Source organism: Trachemys scripta, chromosome 8 (assembly GCF_013100865.1).
Source record: "Trachemys scripta elegans isolate TJP31775 chromosome 8, CAS_Tse_1.0, whole genome shotgun sequence".
NCBI lineage: Eukaryota > Metazoa > Chordata > Testudines > Emydidae > Trachemys > Trachemys scripta.
Window position 1 is genome coordinate 63,435,576 of NC_048305.1, and position 21,329 is coordinate 63,456,904.

At 40.9% G+C, this 21,329-nt stretch overlaps 1 protein-coding gene across 5 annotated transcripts in view; it reads left to right on the top strand.

Moving 5' to 3' along the window:
• LOC117882013 (beta-1,3-galactosyltransferase 2-like) overlaps positions 1-21,329 on the top strand; it is a 152,559-nt gene that overhangs the window by 19,166 nt on the left and 112,064 nt on the right. For 2 of the 5 annotated variants that reach the window (XM_034779946.1, XM_034779950.1), the window contains exon 2: positions 1,250-1,296. The exons of the other annotated variants lie outside the window; for them this stretch is intronic. The gene's annotated coding sequence lies outside the window, so the exon portion shown is untranslated. The remainder of the gene's footprint in view (positions 1-1,249; positions 1,297-21,329) is intronic. 5 annotated transcript variants of the gene reach the window in all.

Consider the following 21,329-nt stretch of genomic DNA (forward strand, 5'->3'; position numbering starts at 1 on the left):
AGTACTCCTGTTCTTCTTTTTGCGGATTCAGACTAACACGGCTGCTACTCTGAAACTTGAAATAAATCAGTGCTACACACTGAATATTTGTCTAACCTTTGAAAATAGTGAACTCAGGCTTCTCATCTTGAAGTTTTCAGCTCTCCTCTCCCTTGAACAAATTTTGTCTATATGTTGGTCTAGAGCAATTGTGTGTTTTGTTTTTGTTTTGGTGTGTTGTGGTTTTTTTTTTAGTTAAGAATTGAATGGGCTTTGAAATGTTGGTACCTCTAAGTCTGGCAACACGAGTGTGGGGTGTTGAAACAGTAAACAATCACTCTAAGGATACATCTACCCAGCAGCTGGGAGTGTGCTTCACAGCGTATGTAGACAGACATGTGCTAGCTCTGCTCAAGCAAGTGTACTCAAAATAGCATTGTATTCTGGGACAACAAGGGCGGCCACTTGGGGCTAGCCACCTGAGTACAAACCTGCCCAGACCCCCGGCAGCTAACCCAAGTTGCTGCCTAATTTATCCCCTGGCTACACAGCTATTTTTATCATACTAGCTCGCACAGAGCTAGCGTGTTTGTCTACTTGTGGTGGGAAGCATGCTCCCAGCTACAGGGTACTTTTAATTTAAATGCTCGGGGAATTTTCCTGGCCCTGCTGAAGTCTAGGGGCTTTGTAGGGAGGAGTGTGATCTGGACATTGCAGAAGTCAGTTACTTGCCAGACAGCCTATAATGAGGTGGGGAAAATTGTGTCTCTCTGTTTTTAGGGAGTAGCGTGTGCGCGCGCGTTCTCTCTCTCGCTCTCTTTTTTTATATATAAAATATGGTTTCTTCTGTGTTATCACTCTGAATTCTATGCAATAATGTAATGTTACATTGCAACCTTCCAGCAAGAATACCTTATGGTTTTGTGTAACTTCTCTATTTGCATGCCATGAAACGTAACAAGGATACTGCCATTTTTGGTGATAATACCTGTCTATTGTCCACCAGGAACTATACTGCAGCCATCCTATTCACTCCTTATAGGCCATTGGATTATAATGCGTGATTATGGACTTAAATTTGTTTTGTTAAATGCTTAAGATTCTATATGTCCTTGCCAATCTCCTGAGCCATTTAGTTTCTCTACACAAAAGAATTTAGCATGATAATATATCATGTTACTAATATGTGATACCTGTAATGAGACAAGCCATCTTTGACCTTTTTAAATGACAAGCTTCAAAAGCTCAACATCCTTCTTTGATCTTTCAGATGAAGACAGTAAACTTGAAGGGGCCTACTTGTTCAAATATTGGCAGGTAATCTAAATGGAAAATGTCTTGCCTTTTGGAATCTTGCATTTAATTGATTCACATAATTATGCTAATGTGAATACAGCACTTTGAAGATATAAAGCACTCTACAAGTGAATTGAAGCAGGTGTCAGTAACAAATACTTATAGTGAGGTTCTATATATTTTAAGGTTGCATAGCAGTTTCCCTGTTCTAGAACTCTTTGAAATTTTCACTATTCAGTCTGCAATCTTCAGTGCTTGTCCAAAGATGAAGGATTAATAATCACACATAGCTCTTCCCATTAGTAGATCTGTAAGTGCTTTACAAAGGAAGTGAGCATTGTTACCCCATCTTACAGTTGGGGAAACTGAGGCACAGAAGGGAAATGATTTCCCCTCTGGTCAAACAGCACACACTGGTTGAGCTGAGAATAGGACCTAGGTCTCCTGAGCCACAGTCTAGTGCTGTGTCCACTAGGCCATAGGGTTACGGTGAATTTTAACTTTGAGTTCAGCCGTTTTTAAGTTACATGAGTAGCAAAAGCTATAGTTTTTTTCCCATTACAAGACTATCCTTACAATATTATTTTCAACATCCCTTCCCTAGAATCAAAAATAGAGATGAAAGCTCTCAATGAGGAGTGGTGCCTGTCCCTGTTCTAGAGGAAGTTAGTTTGATTTGATAGTTACCTATATTTGAAAATCCATGTATTGAGCATGTGCAGTAGATAGTAGTAGTTTTTTTTTTTTTTTTTTTTTTTAAAGGGGTGAGGCACTGATCCTGCATTTGACTTCATCTGTGCTCTCAGAGAAAGAACCATTGAATTCAAGGGGGTCCTGCTACACAGTAAATTGCAGGATCAGGACATATGCTTATAAAGTGGTCTGAATGTATCACGTAGCTAAGTGTATCATGTGTAGCTAAGTTAGCCATGCAATGAATTCCATAGCCCATTTAGATATACCAAACTGGCCAGGGCTGTTTTTCCGAGGCTTCAGGGAAACACAGGGTCTGTTTTTAAAAAAGCATCCTCCTGTTTCAGCATTCCCCATCATTTTGAGAAGCTGAATGACCTGCTTAGGCAGCACTGTAGTGCAATGTATTATGCCTTGGCCTATGAGCTAGAAGACTCAACTCTTTGCTGTGTCCCTTATTTGTTTTTTTTGATCTTCAACATGTCCGCTGTCTTCCCATCTGTAAAATGAAGAAATTAGCACATGCTTTTCTTGCCCAGGAGGGCACTAGGATTTAATTTCCAATGTTGATACTTGAAAGAGATATATAACATTGTGGCAGGGTACCTCCTTTTGCTTTGTTGGCCTCAGCATTTCTCCCTCTGAGGAGGCGGTGGGGGACCTGGAGTTAAATCAGTCTGACTCCAGAGGGTTTTTCTCATCATTCTGGTTTTATTTTTCCCGGTTTACAAGCTGGGCCTCAAGGTAGGCCCAAGAAGTTCTCTTAAGCAAAACAAACAGAGGAAAAAACCAAACTCTCAATGCAAACAAATACTTTTCCCTGTCCCTTCTCCGGGGCGTTGCCTTACTATGCTGGCTTCTAGTTGCCAGTCCTTCCCCAAGCAGTTCTTGACAGATCACTTTGGTATAACTTGTGTCTGTGAATAATCCACATCCCTGAGCAATTTCAACTATACCAACCTATACACTTGTGTGGATGGCACTACGTCGACGGGACCGCTTCTCCTGAAGACATAGCTACTGCTTCTCATAGAGGCAGGAGTTAAGCCAATGGAAAAGCTCTCTCCTGTCAGTTTAGAGCATCTTCACCAGGAGTAGCTGCATTGGTGCTGCTCTAGTATAGACATAGCCTTAGTTTCTTTCTCCCTAGGAAGGAGAGACAGCCTTCCATCCAGGGGCAACACTAGCTTCCTGCTCCAGCTTGTCCCTCATCTCCACATTTTCTCTCTCTCTCTCTCTCTCTCTCTCTCTCACCACAAGAGTTTTTTAAAAGTCACTGGCCTCTAGTTAACCTGAAAGAATCTATTTTCAGCTCATAGGAAACATGACCTTCACCATTCTAGAGCTGATCTATCTGCCCTCCACCATACTTTTATATCTATCAACATTGACTTTGTCACTCCACATATTGTGTGTGTGTGTGTGTGTGTGTATCTGTCAATTATATTTTTACCAATTTAAATATTCACAGCGATGGGAAATTCTTGGGAGATGGTTAGACCATTATTTTGTGACCATAGACCTTAAGATTCAGTATCTTAGAGCTTTATAAACTGTGACACAAATTGTCAACATGGTGAAATATGCAAAGTAAATATGCTTAAATCAACATTTCATACCTATTTTTTCTATTTATTTGCTAGTCCATTTGTAAGAAGCCTAATTCAATCAATGGTCGCAAGGTTTGACCAAATTCTCAGGCAGCTTTTGTCTTACTTTGCCAATCTATAAAATAGGATTCCTTGATGGAAACAGTTTTCATCTGTTTGTGCAGTGAAATAGATGTTTACTGACATTTGCCGATAATCTAATCTTTCCAAACCTACATATATGAAATATTTCTCTGTCTGCAACTTGGAGAAGCAAAGAACACTAAATAATAGAACTGTGTGAATTTTAGTCCAGTAAATAGTAAACTTTCCAGTGAATTTTTTTAAAGGCAGTAAAACTGTTAGATTTTGGAGACTGGTTTTGGCTTTAAAATAATTCAGAAACATCAAAACATTTTGTTTAACAGGAAGGAAATTTTGCAGTTTTCCATTTTGGCGAGAATCCAAAAAAAATCTGGTTTAGTCCAAATTAAACGTTGTTGTTGTTGTGTTTTTGTTTTGTTTTTTTTCTTCAGATTTTTTTTCTGTTTGCTGGCTCTACAAAACAGGGAATAAGTTTTTTGTTCTTGTTTATCTTTGACCTGCTGCCCTCCTTGCAGATAGGAGAGTCTGAAGATTTATGATTAAACAAGGGATTTTTTTGATGGAGGGGAAGAAAATTGATTTTTGCTGTTGTGAATCAGTTTGACAATTGATATGAGCTTGCCCTCAATAGAGGGCATCTCCACAGAATTTGCCTGTTCCTCAAAATGATTCCTAGTGGCGATTAGCATCCGTTTTACACTGAGTTTAAGCCAGCCTGCTTTCATCCAGGTCTTTGTCTGTCAGACACAGGAAAGGACAAACTAACAGCTTTATTTCTGTTAGATAAAACCAAAACCTAGAGCTGAGTGTCCTCTATGTAAATATAATCCTATCTATAGCCCATACTGCCTCAGTCTTCCACAACAGATCTTTCAAATGTTGAACAGGAAAGGTGGTGCAATGTGGGACTCCATTCTTACTTCCAGAAGGATTTTAGCTGTGGTCACATATGGATAATGTGGGAAAGATCTCTGGGAATGGACAGAGCCACTTGCACTGTTTCTCTCAACTGTGGCTACAGCATCTTGTCTCCTATAGGCATCATTAGAACTAGTTGAAGAAACTGCCTGCTGTTTTGGTTATGATTTGATTACATTATTACCCTGTTTCCCCGAAAATAAGACATTCTCCGAAAATAAGGCCTACTTACAGTTTTGCCTCTCGTTGTAATATAAGGCATCCCCCCGATAATAAGACCTCCCCGATAATAAGGCATCCACCGATAATAAGGCATTTTTCATTTCTGAAAAATAAGACATCCCCTGAAAATAAGACCTAGCGCATCTTTGGGAGCAAAAATTAATATAAGACACTGTCTTATTTTCAGGGAAACAGGGTAGATATCAGGAAAGAAATAGGGACATAAAAGCTAGGATAAAACATGATTCTTCCCTATATCCATTACATTGAAAATACTAAGGAGCTAGTCATGTGTTCCTTACTACATGGATGTTTTGCTTGAATAAAGACTAAGACATGTAGGACTGGGCCCTAAATGAGAAAATTCCCATCTCCTCCTGGAGATCAGTATGCTTTTTTTTTTTTTTTTAAGTAAAACCAAGGACTGTGTTCAGCATTTTATTTTATAAAGTTTCAGAATGTCTCTTGATGTGGAAGGATTTCTGATCAGTATGCTTGGAGGTATGAATGCTCAACCATCCCTCTTCAGGAATTGCAAAAGGCATAGAGAGAGATTCCAGCTAGTGACAAACGTTCCCTCTTCAGAGAGAATAATTTCCTCAACACCGGTTCAAAGCAAATGAAGAAACTGTGGTAAAAAAGGTCTGGTGTATATTCCCTACCACCCCTCAAAATCCATGAACCAGTGGCACCTCTCTTTAAAGGGGGAAATATTTAGTTTTCAAATGCTATTGAAGAATTTTAATGAGTGACAGGAGGAACAAATTTAAAAGGGCCAACAAATGGCAACCATCCTGCAAACACAATTTTAAAGCAATAAATTGTCATGATGATGACACTGGTCAATCAAGAAACCTCCTTTTGCTAATTTTAAGCTGGCTTCTGGGCAGCTGGGTTATGGCCAATACAGTTATTTTATTGATTGCTTTCCTCTGGAAACACATATATCGAATATCTATTCACCACTAATTGCATCAAAGATTCCCGATGGACTTCAGTCCTCTCTCCATGTCCGTCTTTCCAAAGCCATTGTGTGCATGTTTCACAAAAACTTGCAGTTTTGACATTTGTTTTCATTCCACATTGGAACAAAAAACAAAACCTTTCAAACTCTTGCACCACCCACTCCCAAATAGCCAATAGTCTGGTGGTTAGGGCAACATCTGGCATGTGGGAGATCAGATTCAATTCCTTGTTAGCTTGGTTGTTGCTACGTCTAAAAGCTGTATCTTGGTACAGGCGATCAGAGATGAAGAATCCTATACTCCAGACTATGTGGCTGCTACTGGCTTATGTCCTGGTTTTGTGCAGTGATTTGAACCAGAGTCTCCAACTTCCCAGGTGACTGACTGCTGGCTATCCTCTCACCAGAAATTATATCCTGTACCTGAGAAATCATTTTGCTGAAACTTTTGTCAGCTGGTAAATTCCTATAAATGTTTGGATTTTGACAAATTGGCATTTTATGATGGTGTGGGAGGGATAGCTCAATGGCTTGAACATTGGCCTGCTAAACCCAGGATTGTGAGATCAATCCTTAAAGGGGCCACTTAGGGATCTGGGGCAAAAATCTGTCTGGGGATTGGCCCTGCTTTGAGCAGAGGGTTGGACTAAATGACCTCCTGAGGTCTCTTCCAACCCTGATATTCTATGAACCTGCCCCAAAACGAGCCATTAGATGTAGTGACAACCAAGCCCACAGTAGGTATTCCAGCCACCAGATGTGTCATCACATGAGCATGTACTGAATAAGTGCTTGAATTGTGTCCTGAAAAGATTAAAGACGGCACATTCTATTAGCTTCTTGTCAGTATTCTAGGAGTCTGGGATGGAGTGTCCACCCCACACAATGCCTGAAGGGGTTCAGGAGGCTAGGTCGTCTAACTAACCACCGAGGCAGCACCTAGAGGAAGAACCAGGGAGCAATGAAGAATAATTAAAGAGGAAACTCAGCTGGACAGGAACAGGAGAGGCCCATACAAAGATCAGGAGCTGAGAGTAGAGCACCCTGTGACAGGATCACAGCTGCCTGTGTGAAATATCTGACATGAAGTTTTGTAATGACTAAATTGAGTATCCTGACAAAAGTGGATCAACGTTCGTTAGCCATGGTGGGGAATGGGTATTGTTTAGTTAATCTGCATGGAAATGTTTCTGCTACAAACTGTAACAGAAAATATTTGGTTTAAAATGTTTGTTATATGGGCCAATGGCCATATCCATCTTTATAATTATCACTGAATATGATCCTCTTTAGTATGTGTGTGTTTGCTAATTCAGAGACAGCCAAGCAGAAAATGTAACTTTCTCCACTAGTAGCAAAGTAAAATACTGTTTCTGCAGTTGAGGGAGGCTGCTGCTGAAAGCTTAATCTATATTTAAATGCAACAAATGTGAAATGTATTATAGAGCTGTGTATAATTTTTCAGCTGGAACTTTTTTGCTGAAAAATGCATGTTCTGTAACTCTTGTGAATTCTAGTCAATTTAAGCAAATTTTCAGTTGTGAGAAATGAAAAAATCAATTGTTTCATTTTTGACGTTTTCAAAACAAAGCATTTTGGCTTTTTTTAATTCCAAATGACTTAATTTTGAGATTTATTTCAATTTTTAAAATGTGTTTTTGTTAAAGAAGCTCAGATGAAACAAAACATTTCGTTTGGGGTGAAACAAAATGTTTGACCTAAAATGAATCTTTAAAACAACAACAAATCAAACTGCCAGTGAACCAAAAATTTATCAAGCACATGCTCAAGTGCTTTAAGCACCTACTTAAAATGCTATATCAAATGGGAATCCAAATTCTGCAGAAGATGAGCAGCACCAGAATAGTACTGGTGTGTCATACCTCTGAATACTATCTCAGTTAATCTCCTGATTATTAACTACTTCTATATATGGCAGGTATAGCTTGGCTATGTGTCTTCTTTAACAGCCACTTGCAACTAGGCCTGTTCAGGACATCACAAGATTGATGTTGCGTTCCCCACCCTCAAAACAGAGAAAGACGTGACTTTGGTATAATATTCCTGTAATGCCTCCTCCCTGCTTTTTTTGTCAAAATTATCTGTTAAATATTATGGTTGCATGATTTATATACAATACTAAGGAAAAAAATCAAGCACAAGAAGAATAAACATTTGCATTTTAACACCATATATAACACTTAAAATTAACATTTAAAATAACATTGTCTTACAGAGATGCTCTGCTCTGTTTTCGAAGTCAAAGAAAGCTACTGGAGACAAGTTGTTCTGTGAATTACTAATTGTTAGATTCTCTGGGATCTCAGAGTAATAGTATTTTACTTATTGGCATTCCCATGTGAAATTTCATGATGCATGTTATAGTAATTTACAGAGTAACCAGGGTCATCAGGGAAAATACTGGAATTTAATTGTGAGAGGAATTGGTAGTTTAGGACATTCATTATGAAAACAAAGACTTTAGCCAAATTCTGTGGTTATGTGAAATCCTACTGATTTCACTTGGAATGCATGGGACTGTGATTTTACTCTATTGGGAACTGTAGTAATTCTCATAATTATATAATAGCAGTGTGTAGTTAATGGAGTTTCCTGTGTTGTAACGGGAAATTTTTTTTCTTGTTTTTTATACGTTTATACAAATAACCCTTAATATTCAGAAAGGCATTACTGTGTATATTGTGATATGATACAAGAATAGTATACTGCAAAGTTAAGTTCCTATGTAATTCAAAAGTGAATTTGGTGTATGTAGTATATGGGATATTTTTGAACTTGAAACTAAATCTTTAAACAAAGAGTTAATCTGCTTCATGTTGACTCATAAATTTTAAAAGTGCCTGTCATCCTGAATCCTGTACTTGCATACTCAATTTTGCTTATGCTCTGAAGTTACATAGCACTCAGCTATCTCTTTATAGTATAAAAACTAGTTATAAATTAAATACGACTAAGAGTGAATCAGAATGTCTGGAGGGACAGTTTCCCCCATACCCTCAAGATGAGGTCCAAATAGTATTTCAGGCTTATTCCAATTCTTGTTTTAGTCTTAGTTTTCAGGCACGTCTCACTAAAGTAATTTTAGTTCCTGTTTCCAAAGCATGTGATCATTTAGCTTCCTGAATACTTGCATTCTGCTTATGTTGCTTAATAGTTGAATGTGGATCTGACCTATATGTTGTTCATGCTTCATGTATGCCTAGATTGTGGTTTACAAAAGAGTCTAAGGGTATGTCTACACTACGAAATTAGGTCGATTTAATAGAAGTCGATTTTTTAGAAATCTATTTGATAGTCAATTGTGTGTCCCCACTAAGCACATTAAGTCAACGATGTGTGTCCACAGTATCGAGGCTAGCGTTGACTTTCGGAGCATTGCGCTCTGGTAGCTATCCCACAGTTCCCGCAGTCTCCGCCACCCATTGGAATTCTGGGTTGAGCTCCCAATGCCTGATGGGGCAAAAACATTGTTGCAGGTGGTTCTGGCTACATGTTGTCAGGCCCCCCTTCCTTCCTTCCTCCCTCCCTCCCTCCCTCCATGAAAGCAACGGCAAAAAATCGTTTCTCGCCTTTTTTCCTGGGTTACCCGTGCAGACAACATACCATGGCAAGCATGGAGCCCACTCAGCTCACCGTCACCGTATGTCTCCTGGGTGCTGCTGGCAGATGTGGTACTGCAGTGCTACACAGCAGCATTGCCTTGCCTTGCGGATGACAGATGGTAGAATACAACTGCTACCGTCGTCATCGTTCCATGGGTGCTCCTGGCTGACCTCGGTGAGGTCAGTCGGGGGCGCCTGGACAAAATTGAGAACTCCTCCAGGTCATTCTCAAGTTTCATCTAATGGAGATTCAATCCTGCCTGGAATATCAGGCCAGCTGGAGGCTTCTGCCTCAGGCTGCTCTCCCAGTCGGCAGCACCGCGCAGTCATGCCTACCCCTTGCTCCTATGGCTCATGAAGCCTGCACAGTAGTAAGGAGCAGTTCAACTATAGACTGAGCAAGTGCATAATTGTGGTAGAATGTGCGTTTGGACATTTAAAAGCTCGCTGGTGCAGTTTACTGACTCAGTTAGGCCTCAGCGAAATCAATATTCCCATTGTTATTACTGCTTGCTGTGTGCTCCACAGTATCTGCGAGAGTAAGAGGGAGATGTTTATGGCGGGAGGTTGAGGCAAATCACCTGGCCGCTGATTACATGCAGCCAGACACCAGGAGGTTAGAAGAACACAGCAGGGCGCACTGTGCATCAGAGAAGCTTTAAAAACCAGTTTCATGACTGGCCAGGCTACGGTGTGAAAGTTCTGTTTGTTTCTCCTTGATGAAAACCCGCCCCCTTGGTTCACTCTACTTCCCTGTAAGCCAACCGCCCTCCCCTCCCCCTTTTGATCTCCACTTGCAGAGGCAATAAAGTCATCGTTGTTTCAAATTCATGCATTCTTTATTAATTCGTCACACAAATGGGGGGGATAACTGCCAAGGTAGCCTGGGAGGGGTGGGAGAGGAGGGAAGCACAGGGGTGGGGTAATTGTAGGGGCACCCCCTAGAATGGCATGCAGCTCATCATAGAAGCAGCATGTCTGACCCGGAGCAGCCGTTTGCCTGTCTGGTTCTTTGGTAGGCTTCACGCGGCACTCCTGCAGGTCCCTGTTATAACCTCTGTCCTTCATGCCCTTGGATATTTTTTCAAAATTTTTTTTTTTTTTTTTTCAAATATTCTGGCATTTTGTCTTTTGGAACAAAAGATAGCACAGATTCATCTCCCCACACAGTGATCAGATGCAGTTCCTCACGTTCGGTCCATGCTGGAGCTCTTTTGCGATTCTGGGACTCCATTGTCACCTGTGCTGATGAGCTCTGCATGGTCACCTGTGCTGATCAGCTTGCCACACTGGCCAAACAGGAAACGAAATTCAAAAGTTCACAGGGCTTTTCCTGACTACCTGGCCAATGCATCTGCGTTGAGAGTGCTGTCCAGAGCGCTCACAATGGAGCACTCTGGGATAGGTCCCACAGGCCAATACCATCGAATTGCGTCCACACTACCCCAAATTCAACCCAGCAGGGTCGATTTCAGCACTAATCCCCTTGTCGGGGAGGAGCACAGAAATCTATGTTAAGAGCCCTTTAAGTTGACAAAAATGGCTTCATCGTGTGAATGGGTGCAGGGTTAAATCGATCTAACCCTGCTAAATTTGACCTAAGCTTGTAGTGTAGGTCAGGGCTAAGGGAGTTAGGCACTCAGCTCCTGTTGCTAGACAATGAGAAATCCGAACACCCACCAGAGCATGTCACTTTCAATTTAAAAAAAAAAAAAACCTCTGTCCTTTTCAGTGACATTAGTTGTTGATAGATAAATGCTTCTACAATGGGTTTTGGGGCCCATCTAATAAAATATCCAGACAGTTTCTAATTACCATTCAATTTTTTCTGTTTAAATTTCTTCTCCTGGGTGATCTGGTTCAATTGTTCCTAAATTTTGTTTCCAACAAGCGCACACATTACAGGTGTGCACTTCATTCTATTTGCACACAGCAAATCACTTGCACCTAAGCAAACACACACTTTTTTTGTCCCCCCCCCCCCCTTTATCTGTCAAGATGAGGTGTAAGAGATAATTCCCCTGTGTTGGATGCAACACTTCTTGAGTTAAGAAATGTTCATCTTTTTAGAAATTCAGAGGATACTGTACTACTGGCAGCATGATGCCTTCAGCATATGTCACACAGATTAAAGACCTCTATGATAACAGAGCTTCTTTTCCTACATAACATAGAGAGGTGCTAAGGAGATAGTCAGTCATTCTGTTCTCTACTGTGATTTAGTGGTCTTTTGCCGACAGTAAATAGCAAGTCATCTTGTACTTTATCTGTTTGAACAGTGATCCATTAACATTCAAGATCCCTTATTTCCAGGTTGTCAGTGACTCAAATAGGTAGTGCCACTCCCCTGAGCATTCTAAGGCTGTAATGCTAAGCCAGCTGCTGAAACTCCAAAGCTGGGAGGCCTCTGTTCCAAGGCCTGTGGTGTGTGGTGCAAGCTGGGGAAAACCCAAATCTCATCAAGAGAATGGGAATTCTGTTCACACAATACTCTGGAACATAGAGAATATATTGAGGCTTAGTTTGCAAGAAAGGGCAGTTACTTCCAGAACTCTGTGGATCTGGGAGACCTAATAGCCTTCAGTATTTATAACTCTAGCAAGGACAACTTAACTCTTGCTGTCCAAAGACAAACTTCTATAGAGGCTGCTAGACATGAGTTTTGATGGTGGACTATTCACTAGCAGAACTAACAACCAGTTCCTGATTCCCTGATAATATATTCAGACTGATGGGAAGCAAATATTTTCAAAGGAGACTTTATGCATCAGCACCTGGTCTCCAGAGGAACATGAAGCTTTTTACCACCCAGTTAAGATCCTTCCATGGGTGATCCACCACTAATGGTCTGTGAATTAATCCACGCTCATTGCAGCAGAAACTCAGGCCATGTGATGGCAGTTGAGAAAAGCTACCACTGTTTATTGCATCTTACTTAACACAGGCAAGCAACTTAGATGGGGAAGAGGTAGAAATGTTTATACTTTTTCTTAGAGTTCCTCCACTTTTTAGCTGAAACTATTTATTTAGTCAAATTGATAAACTGTTCTAGTGAACCCAAAAGTGCATTTTCAAGCAAAAAATTTACCATACTTGTTGAAAAACTTATGCCCACCTCTAATTTTATGTTAATTCTTTTAATATCCTTTTCCTCAAAATTACTCCTAATATTACCTCAACTGGTTGCCACTGGGAAGCAGTTGCAAGTTTGCTAGCTCTCTGAAGAACTCTATTGTTTTCACTTGGAGTTTCGTGTGTGGAAGTTTGTAGAATCAAACCTTGAATTGTGTATAACACTTTTGAGCCTGTGCCTAGGCATGTGAGAGTCTCCTGAACAGAGCAATACGTCCACATTAGTTTTTTACAAGTACCTAAGGTCTAAAATGAAATGTATACTTGGTTCAGAATTCATTTTAACCAAGGAATGACAAAACATCTGATGCAGACCTATGCTTTATTTTCCCCTGGGCTGATTTTCCTGGAACCAAAATCTTTCAATGTAGCAAACCTTATTTCATTTTTTAAAAAAATATATTTTCAGTCAGAAGTACTTCTTACATTTGTGATAGTATTACATTCCAGTTTCAAGCTTCATACTTAGTGTTTGTATGCTACTTTCTCTTTCTCTAGCTTCAGTTCAAAATCTCATCTTTCCATAGTCTGAATACAAACTTCTTTATATTATAGTTAACACATTGAAATTTTAATGTCAACTATCTCAGCTTTAAGGAGTGTGGCACAAAATCATTTTTCTTGTATTGTTGCCTCACCACTTTTTTTTTTTTTTTTTTTTTTTTTTTTTATAATTGTGGTTACTTAAACATATTTCTCAACTTTAACACAACTTTTTAATGTGTTACTGTTTTATCACCTTCATTTCTATGATTTGTCAAAAACCAGTATGAATTGCATAGTAATATGCCCTATCCCTATGAAAAGACATTGTTCTACTGTGGAGACAGTTGTACCATACATTACTTCACATATAGTAAAAGTTATGGGTGAGCTATTTCTTTGTTCTAAAGTAAAAATTTTGGATAAAAGTCTTTGTCATCTGTTAAATCAATTTAAATAGACTATATATAGTCAAATAACTATTGGGGCCCAATTCTTCTAACTTATCCACAGGAGAAGTAATGCAATGTTTTCAGATGGAAATGTAATTTTTTGTTAATAGTATCTTTCTGATGCCATGAGTGGTCCACATTTTGCTAAGACTAACCAGTGTTAAGCACGATGTTCTGTAGATATTATTTGTGGGGGTGGGCCCTTGCACTCTGACCCTGCAAGTTCTGACTGCACTGCAAACACTTCTTACTGTGCATATGATGAGATACTGTTCTGCACTTTGTGACCCAGAATCCTCTTGATGCCAACTGGCAGACGGCGATACATAGGATGTTACTGGGATCTCCTAGCTGGTCAATTGTATAGTTAATTGCTTGACCACACTTTGGTTCAGTATGAAATATATTCAAGAGACCAAATAACCAGTGTCAAGTTTATTGCTAGAAGTCAATAATAGTATAGTACAGGAAGAAAGATTCAGTTTCTGGGAAGCTGTCTCATGCAGCCATGTTGCATTCACCTTACACAGAAGGTCCAGTCCCAAAGTTACACATTTTAGGTGGGAGTATTTATAAGATTTTACTAGTTACAAAACTCTCTACATGTCACTAAAATCCAACTCATCAGTTCATCCTACTCCCTTAAGTTGTTCTGTATCTTTCTTTATCTTTGTTTTGGATACTAGCATTCCAGGTACTGGTCCATGAAGGTACCTCCCCAGCTTATACCAAGGCAGAACATTAATATATTCTGTCTTTGGAAAGCTTCTCATTTTTTAATTCCAAAGATGACTTCAGCTTTGCAAAGTGTTGTGGAATACTCAGCACAGGCTGAGTGAACAGGTTTATAAAAAGACAAAGGCCAATTCATGCCATGTAAGTGCTAGTAATGTGTATACACACTATAATGTTATATTGCAATTGTGTGCTTAATATATGTTGTACTATATTCTGGGATGTAATCCAGGCTCATGAAGGGTTGTCACTACCTGCCTTGAAATCCTGGATGCCTCACAATGCTTTGCTGCTTTAGCTCCCAATCTAGGCAGCTCATAAACAGCATGCACTTCACAATGTCTGTGTATAGCTGCAGCCTGCCAACTACACACCAGCCACTTTGGCTTCCAGCAGCCCTGATTATTGAGTGCTGGGTGACCCCAACTAGGGTGACCAGATGTCCAGATTTTATCGGGACTGTCCCGATATTTGCTGATTTGTCCCACGTCCTGACCTACCTTCAGTCGGGACGTCTGGCACAGGCGGAGCCTGGAGGGGGCTTGCGCTCCGCAGAAGAGACAGAGCAGAGGCAAGCTCGCCGCCTGGCTGCAGGCAGCACTGGGGTCAGGCAGGCTGAGTGGTGCCCCGACCCGCAGGGCAGCGCTAGCGAGCTGCTCTGTCTCGCAGGGCCCGGCCGCCGCTGCGGGAGGTGCTGCGAGGCGCAGAGGTGTTAAAGTTCCCACCCTCTGGTTATCTGGTGGGCTGGGGACACTGTGCTCCACTCTCCAGCCAGGTAACAGCTGCTCTCACAGCCTCTGCCTCTTCCCCTTCCATGTGTGGGGTCAGCGAGAGAGACACGAAGTGAAGATCCATGTCCATCAGTGGACGAGAGCGGTTACATGGGAGAGTTTTTGTTTGTCCCATTCGCAGTGTGGGCCCAGCTGCTGCAGGGCTCTCCAAGTCACCCGCTTATTGTCGGCACCTTGAAAGACTCAAGTTGGCAACATAAGCCGATGCAGGGGAGCCCGCCCCGCCCCTGCAGGGACTGACCATGGTGGAGATGAGCCTCCCCGCCCCCCCCCCCAGACAAGCAGCGCTTCCCCTTTAAGAGGCCCACTTGGCTTGGCAGCATCCCCTCCCCTTCCTGCAAAGCCTGCGAGTGCAATTCGGACGCAGAGTTGCCGCCAGAGTCGGGGCTGGCCTGGAGCAATGGGCAGCCGGGACCAGGCTGTGGTGGTACCTGGAGGCTAGTCACAGTTTGTGTTTTGTGGGTTTTTTTATTTCCCCCCTCGCCCCCCCTTGCATCCCAATATTTCCCCTGTGTGATCTGGTCACCTTAACCCCAACACACACCCAGTCCCCAGTTTTCCCCAAAAGGTGTGATCTGCACTGCCCAGCCTTCTCCTGGACAGTTTGGATATTAAAGGTCTGTTGCCCCATGGGTGGTCAATATTCAAAAGTGCACTACTTCAGTTGGAATTGCCAAACAGTTCCATTTAAACACAACACTGAATTAGTTTTGATTTTTGAAATAAAACCAGTTTATTTAACTACAAAGAAAGATTTTTAAGTGAGTACATGTATCGGGCATTAAAGTCTGCAATGGTTACAAGCAGGGCCGGCTCCAGGCACCAGCATAGCAAGCTGGTGCTTGGGGCGGAACATGGAAGGGGGCAGCACCTCCAGCTCTTTGGCAGCTGGTCCCTCTCAGCGGGAAGGACCTGCCGCCAAATTGCCGCTGAAGAATGAAGCAGCGGCGGTAGTCTCGTGGCAGAAGTGCCGCAGATCGTGATTGCGGCTTTTTTTTTGGCTGCTTGGGGCGGCAAAAACCCTGGAGCTGGCCCTGGTTGCAAGAAAGTTCCTAGTAACTAAAACTTAACAAACCAGTCTTGGTTCAAAGTAACGTTCTTACCACATGCTCCCAGTAATGTAGCTAACCAAAGATTTCTTCTGAGGAGTACCCCTCAAAGCTTATTCAAACAGTGAAAAAGGAGCTGTGGAGTGCAGGGGTGAAGGTGCTCCTATGCTCTTTCTACTTCCCTGTGTATGCTGAAATGCAAAATTGTCTTGTCTCCCTCTTGCTGTCTCAAGGACCTTGTCTATGACTTGTATGTAAATTGTGGTAAATATACATTCCTTTGTTTAAGATAGACCTGCTTCACCACTCTTGACTAATTGGGGCTAAGTGGGTTTGAATATGTGCTATCAACATGATACAGGGGGGATTCATAACTTTACTGTAATGCTCTTACATACATTTCACCATATTATTGACCAGTCAGTTTTTATTTTTCAAATGATACCTCACAAGGCATATATTTTTTTACAAAAAAATATTACAATAGTGTAATTCATTCATAAGAATACATGTTCATGATGTGATATTGAGAGAGACTGATATCGTGTGTGTGTGTGTGTGTGTGTGTGTGAGAGAGAGAGAGAGAGAGAGAGAGATTAACCCGGAATCTATTGGTCAACACCCTGTATCAGATATAGGCATATTAAATTCATCAAAGGATAGCATGTAAGATCTCTATCAAGAGCCAGTAGCCTACTGGTCGTCATAATCACTATGAAATGTATGTACAGATAATATTTAAGGAGTTACGTATGTATTCTGGAAACTATGTTCTCAAAGCCTTGGGGTTAGAGCAGGTAACCGAGAAGTGACATGTCAAGACAAAGTGTCCGGCAAGACAAAGTACACGCTGATAGATGAACAAGACATCCCATTAGTGGAGAGTTACTCTTTTGAGGCTCGGATGGAGGTAGATGCTGATGGAAATGGAGCTAAAATATTTGCTTATGCTTTTGACAAAAACAGAGGAAGGGGATCTGGGCGTCTGCTGCACGAGCTACTGTGGGAGAGGCACCGGGGCGGGATTGCCCCAGGATTTCAAGTGGTGCATCTGAACGCAGTGACGGTGGACAACCGACTGGACAATTTGCGTTTAGTCCCGTGGGGATGGAGACCCAAAGCTGAAGACATTTCTAGTAAACAAAGAATCGTGGCAGGGACACACAAACCAACAAAATTTCCATTGATGATGATCAGAATTTAGATTGTGTGGTTTTTTTTTTTTTTTTTTTTAAACTTTGCCAAACCAAAAAAAAGGCTTGACCTTATTAGTTTGACTTGCGCATAATTACTTTGTCTATTTTGATGTGACATTGACAATATGTGGTTTAATTATTATATGTCTTAAACAGGTTCCTTTCAAGCATTAGATAACTGATGCTTATCTCTATCTGGTCATGTATATATTGGGCATTGCATGTCTTAGAATGCAGGCCCATTTGCATACTGAGCCTGATAGCAGTTGAAAAATTGCAAAATCTATAAGAGAAAATCTACAGGAAGAAATAAACAGCAGGTGTGGCTCCTATTTACGAGTACAGATTGTGGGAGTATATCTGAATGTGCAGAGGTACCCTCTGGATCCTTCACTTAAGAGACAAACTGGCAGTGTGGTTTGTCTAATGGAAAAAGGGATCACAGCCTACAGGGCTGGCAAGCACTAGTGGGCAACACTTTATTAGACATGAGTATCTAGTTAATGAATTCCAGGCTCTAGAATGTATGTTATGATTTTGTTTTTATATCTAAGCATTTGTTTTCAATACATCTACTTGCTATCAGTCAAAGCTTTCTACTTCGTTAAATGAACTTTTTATTTGTTTTCACTATGAACTTATCTAACTGCTGTGTGTTAAATGGAGTGGTGATGTGAGATGTAACTGGTTAGTTGGCGTGTATTTTTCCTTTGGGAGCAGTGAACCTCTGCACACTGAGGGTTCAGTGGTAAAGGGTCTGGATGCTCTAGGAAGAGGCTCCAGGGGTTGGAGTGTGCCTAACACTCTCTTGTAGAGAGAGTAGGCCTGCTTGTTTTGCCCAGGACTAGTGGTGATGGGGGGCTAACAACTGGCAGGCATAGACAAGACTTCCTCATGTAAGAGTAGGTGGCTGTGAGGTACCTCAGAACCCTGGATACCCCTGGGAAGCATCACATACAGCGAAAAACTCAGCCTAGGGATTGGCGGGACCTGATATAGCTTCAAACCATCTCTTTTGCCCTTCCAGTCCTGGCTTTCTCTGGGACCTCTGGCATAATTTAAATCTCTAGGACTTTCAGCAGCCTCCATGGCCTGCCCTGTGAGCCCCAACACTGCAGTGTAATGTGCTGCTGCCTACACCAAGGAGACCTCTGAAGGCAGCTATATGACTCTCTTTGGCAGTGCTACAACCAGGGGAATACTCCCACAGCTGGAATTGGGCTTTTAAGATCCTTTCATGCTGTTCTAGCTCTTTTACATGTTGTCATGGGGCTGGAGCAGGGGTGACGATCTCACCCAAAGCATGTCCTCTGGAGTGGTGGCCAAAGCATGTAGGGGCATACGAATCTTTAGTGCATCTGGCACATATATATCTTGCAACGCCAGCTACAACAGTGCCATGCGAACACCTGTTCTAACTTTCAGGAAACATTGTAAACAACAAGTGGGCAGCATTATCTCCTGCAAATATAAACAAACATGTTTGTCTGAGTAATTGGCTGCACAAGAAGTAGGACTGAGTGGGCTTGTAGACTCTAAAGTTTTAAATTGTTTTGTTTTTGAATGCAGTTATGTAACAAAAAAAACTACGTTTGTAAATTGCACTTTCATGATAAAGAGATTGCACTACAGTACTTAAGTGAATTGAAAAATACTATTTTTGTTTTTACAGTGCAAATATTTATAATAAAAATAAATACAAAGTGAGCACTGTCCACTTTGTATTCTGTTATAATTGAAATCAATATATTTGAAAATGTGGAAAGCATACAAAAATATTTATATAAATGGTATTCTATTATTATTTGACAGCGCGATTAATCATGATTAATTTTTTTACTTGCTTGACAACCCTAGTTTTTTTTATCTGAAAATTGTGCCACCTCACTGTTTATCCCTTTTTCAGATCACTTATGACTATGTACTGGGAACAGTCCTTGGGGGACCTTGCTATTTACTTCTCTACACTGTGAAAACTGACCATTTATTCCAGCCCTTTGTTTCCTGTGTTTAAACGAGTTACTGATGCATGAACGGACCTTCTCTCTTACCCCATGATTGCCTACTTTTGCTTAAGAGCCTGTAGTGAGGGACCTTGTCAAAGGCTTTCTAAAAGTCCAAGTACATTATATCCACTGGATCACCCTTGTGTACATGTTTGCCCTCAAAGAATTCTAATAGAGTGGTAAGGCATGACTTTCCTTTCCAAAAGCCCTGTTCGCTCTTTCCCCTCCCCCCAACAAATCATGTTTATCTGTGTCTAATTCTATTCTTTACATAGTTTCAACTAATTTGTCTTTTACTGAAGTTAGATTAACTGGCTTGTAATTGCCAGGATGGCCTCTGGAGCCTCTTTTTAAAAATCGGTGCTATGTTAGCTACCCACCAGTCATCTGGTACAGAGGCTAATTTAAGTGATTGGTTACATACCATAGTTAGTAGTTCTGAAGAAACTGGATATGACATTGAACAACTCTTGGGTGAATATCATCTGGTCCTGGTGACTTATTACTGTTCAAGCCACCTCTACTGAGACTTCAGTGTGGGACAGTTCCTCAGATTTGTCATCTAAAAATAATGGCTCAGGTGTGGGAATCTCTCACATCCTGTGCAGTGAAGACCCATGCAAAGAATTAATTTAGCTTTTCACCAATGGCCTTTTCTTCCTTGAGTGCTCCTTTAGCATCTCAATTGTCCATTGGCCCCACTAATTTGTTTGGTAGGCTTCTGGCTTCTGATAGTTTTTTGTCTCTCTTGCTAGTTGCTCTTCAAATTCTTTTTTGGCCTGTGTAATTATACTTAAATAAATTTACACCTGACTTGCCAGAATTTTATTTTCCTCAGTAGTATTTGACTTACAATTAGCAACAAAGACATTTTTTGAAAATTGGATCATTCACTGCTGCACTGTTTTGTTGGTTTGCTTCCCTTTTTGTGGAGGAGGGTGTGAGCATATAATGTGAACCTCTATTATGGTATTTTTTAAAAAGTTTCCATGCAGCTTGCAAGCATTTAGTTCTTGTGAGTATTTCTTTAAATTTTCCACTTAATTAGCATTGCTGTTTTTGTGTAGCTTCCCTTTTTGAAGTTGTATGCTACTATTGTAGGTGGCTTTACTTCAGCCACTCTGGTCACAAGAGCCCATACTCTGTCTGTGAGGGCCATGAGCTGCTTGCACTGAATGCACATACATGCCAGCTGCCCACGAGGTGAATAATCATATACGCTTCATTCAGTGCAATAAACTGGATAAACCCCATTCTGCTGCTGAACTGCTGTCTGCATTACCTTTATTTTTGTCAGGATTTTGGGGGGTGGGAGGGAATGGCTTTTTTGGAGGAGGATTTGAGAATGGAGGGCTTTATTGGCTTAAGCTTAGAGAAGGTTTGTTAGATCTGTCTGTCTCTGTTCTGTCACAAAATTCCCCTATTCACGAGTTCCTCTAATCACTTAGGGGTTTGAAAGGACAGCTCCTGTTCTCCCTGAGTTAGCCCTACCTCCTTGTCATGTTCTATTGCAACTTACTGTTCATATAGTACCAACAATATATTAGGTGACTTTTTACAATATTTTGCATATTGAAAACAATGTAGGTTTATTGTACACAATGGAAACTAGTAAGGAAATTAAACCTATACATTTACTTGACATTGCCCTTTACACGGAGATCTAAAGATCAATATCAAATTAGCTCACTTGTTTTCAGTCACATGAGCATGATAATGATTTGCATGCAGAGTGAATTAGAATTAGTCATTACTATGAAGTTCAATTGTCTGTTACTCTTTTTTCTTTCTAAAGATAGAATGCTGCACTGCTTTATGTCCATTCCTGTTCCTTTTTGAGTCTCTCTTGTCCGATACTTACATTTCTAGGAATTTAACAAGGATGAGCTTGTTTTCAGAGTGCCTAATAAGTAAACATGCTCTCCTGCCTGTGGTGTATGTTTCTAAACTGGAAGATATTGAAAGACAATGAACCCATAGCTACATAATGCTATTTTTAGAGAATGACACTTCTGAGTAGAATTGCACTATTTTGTTTTGTTCTACTTTTTCCCATGTTACAGGTGAAACTAAGGTACCAGAACAGCTGCTGGCTT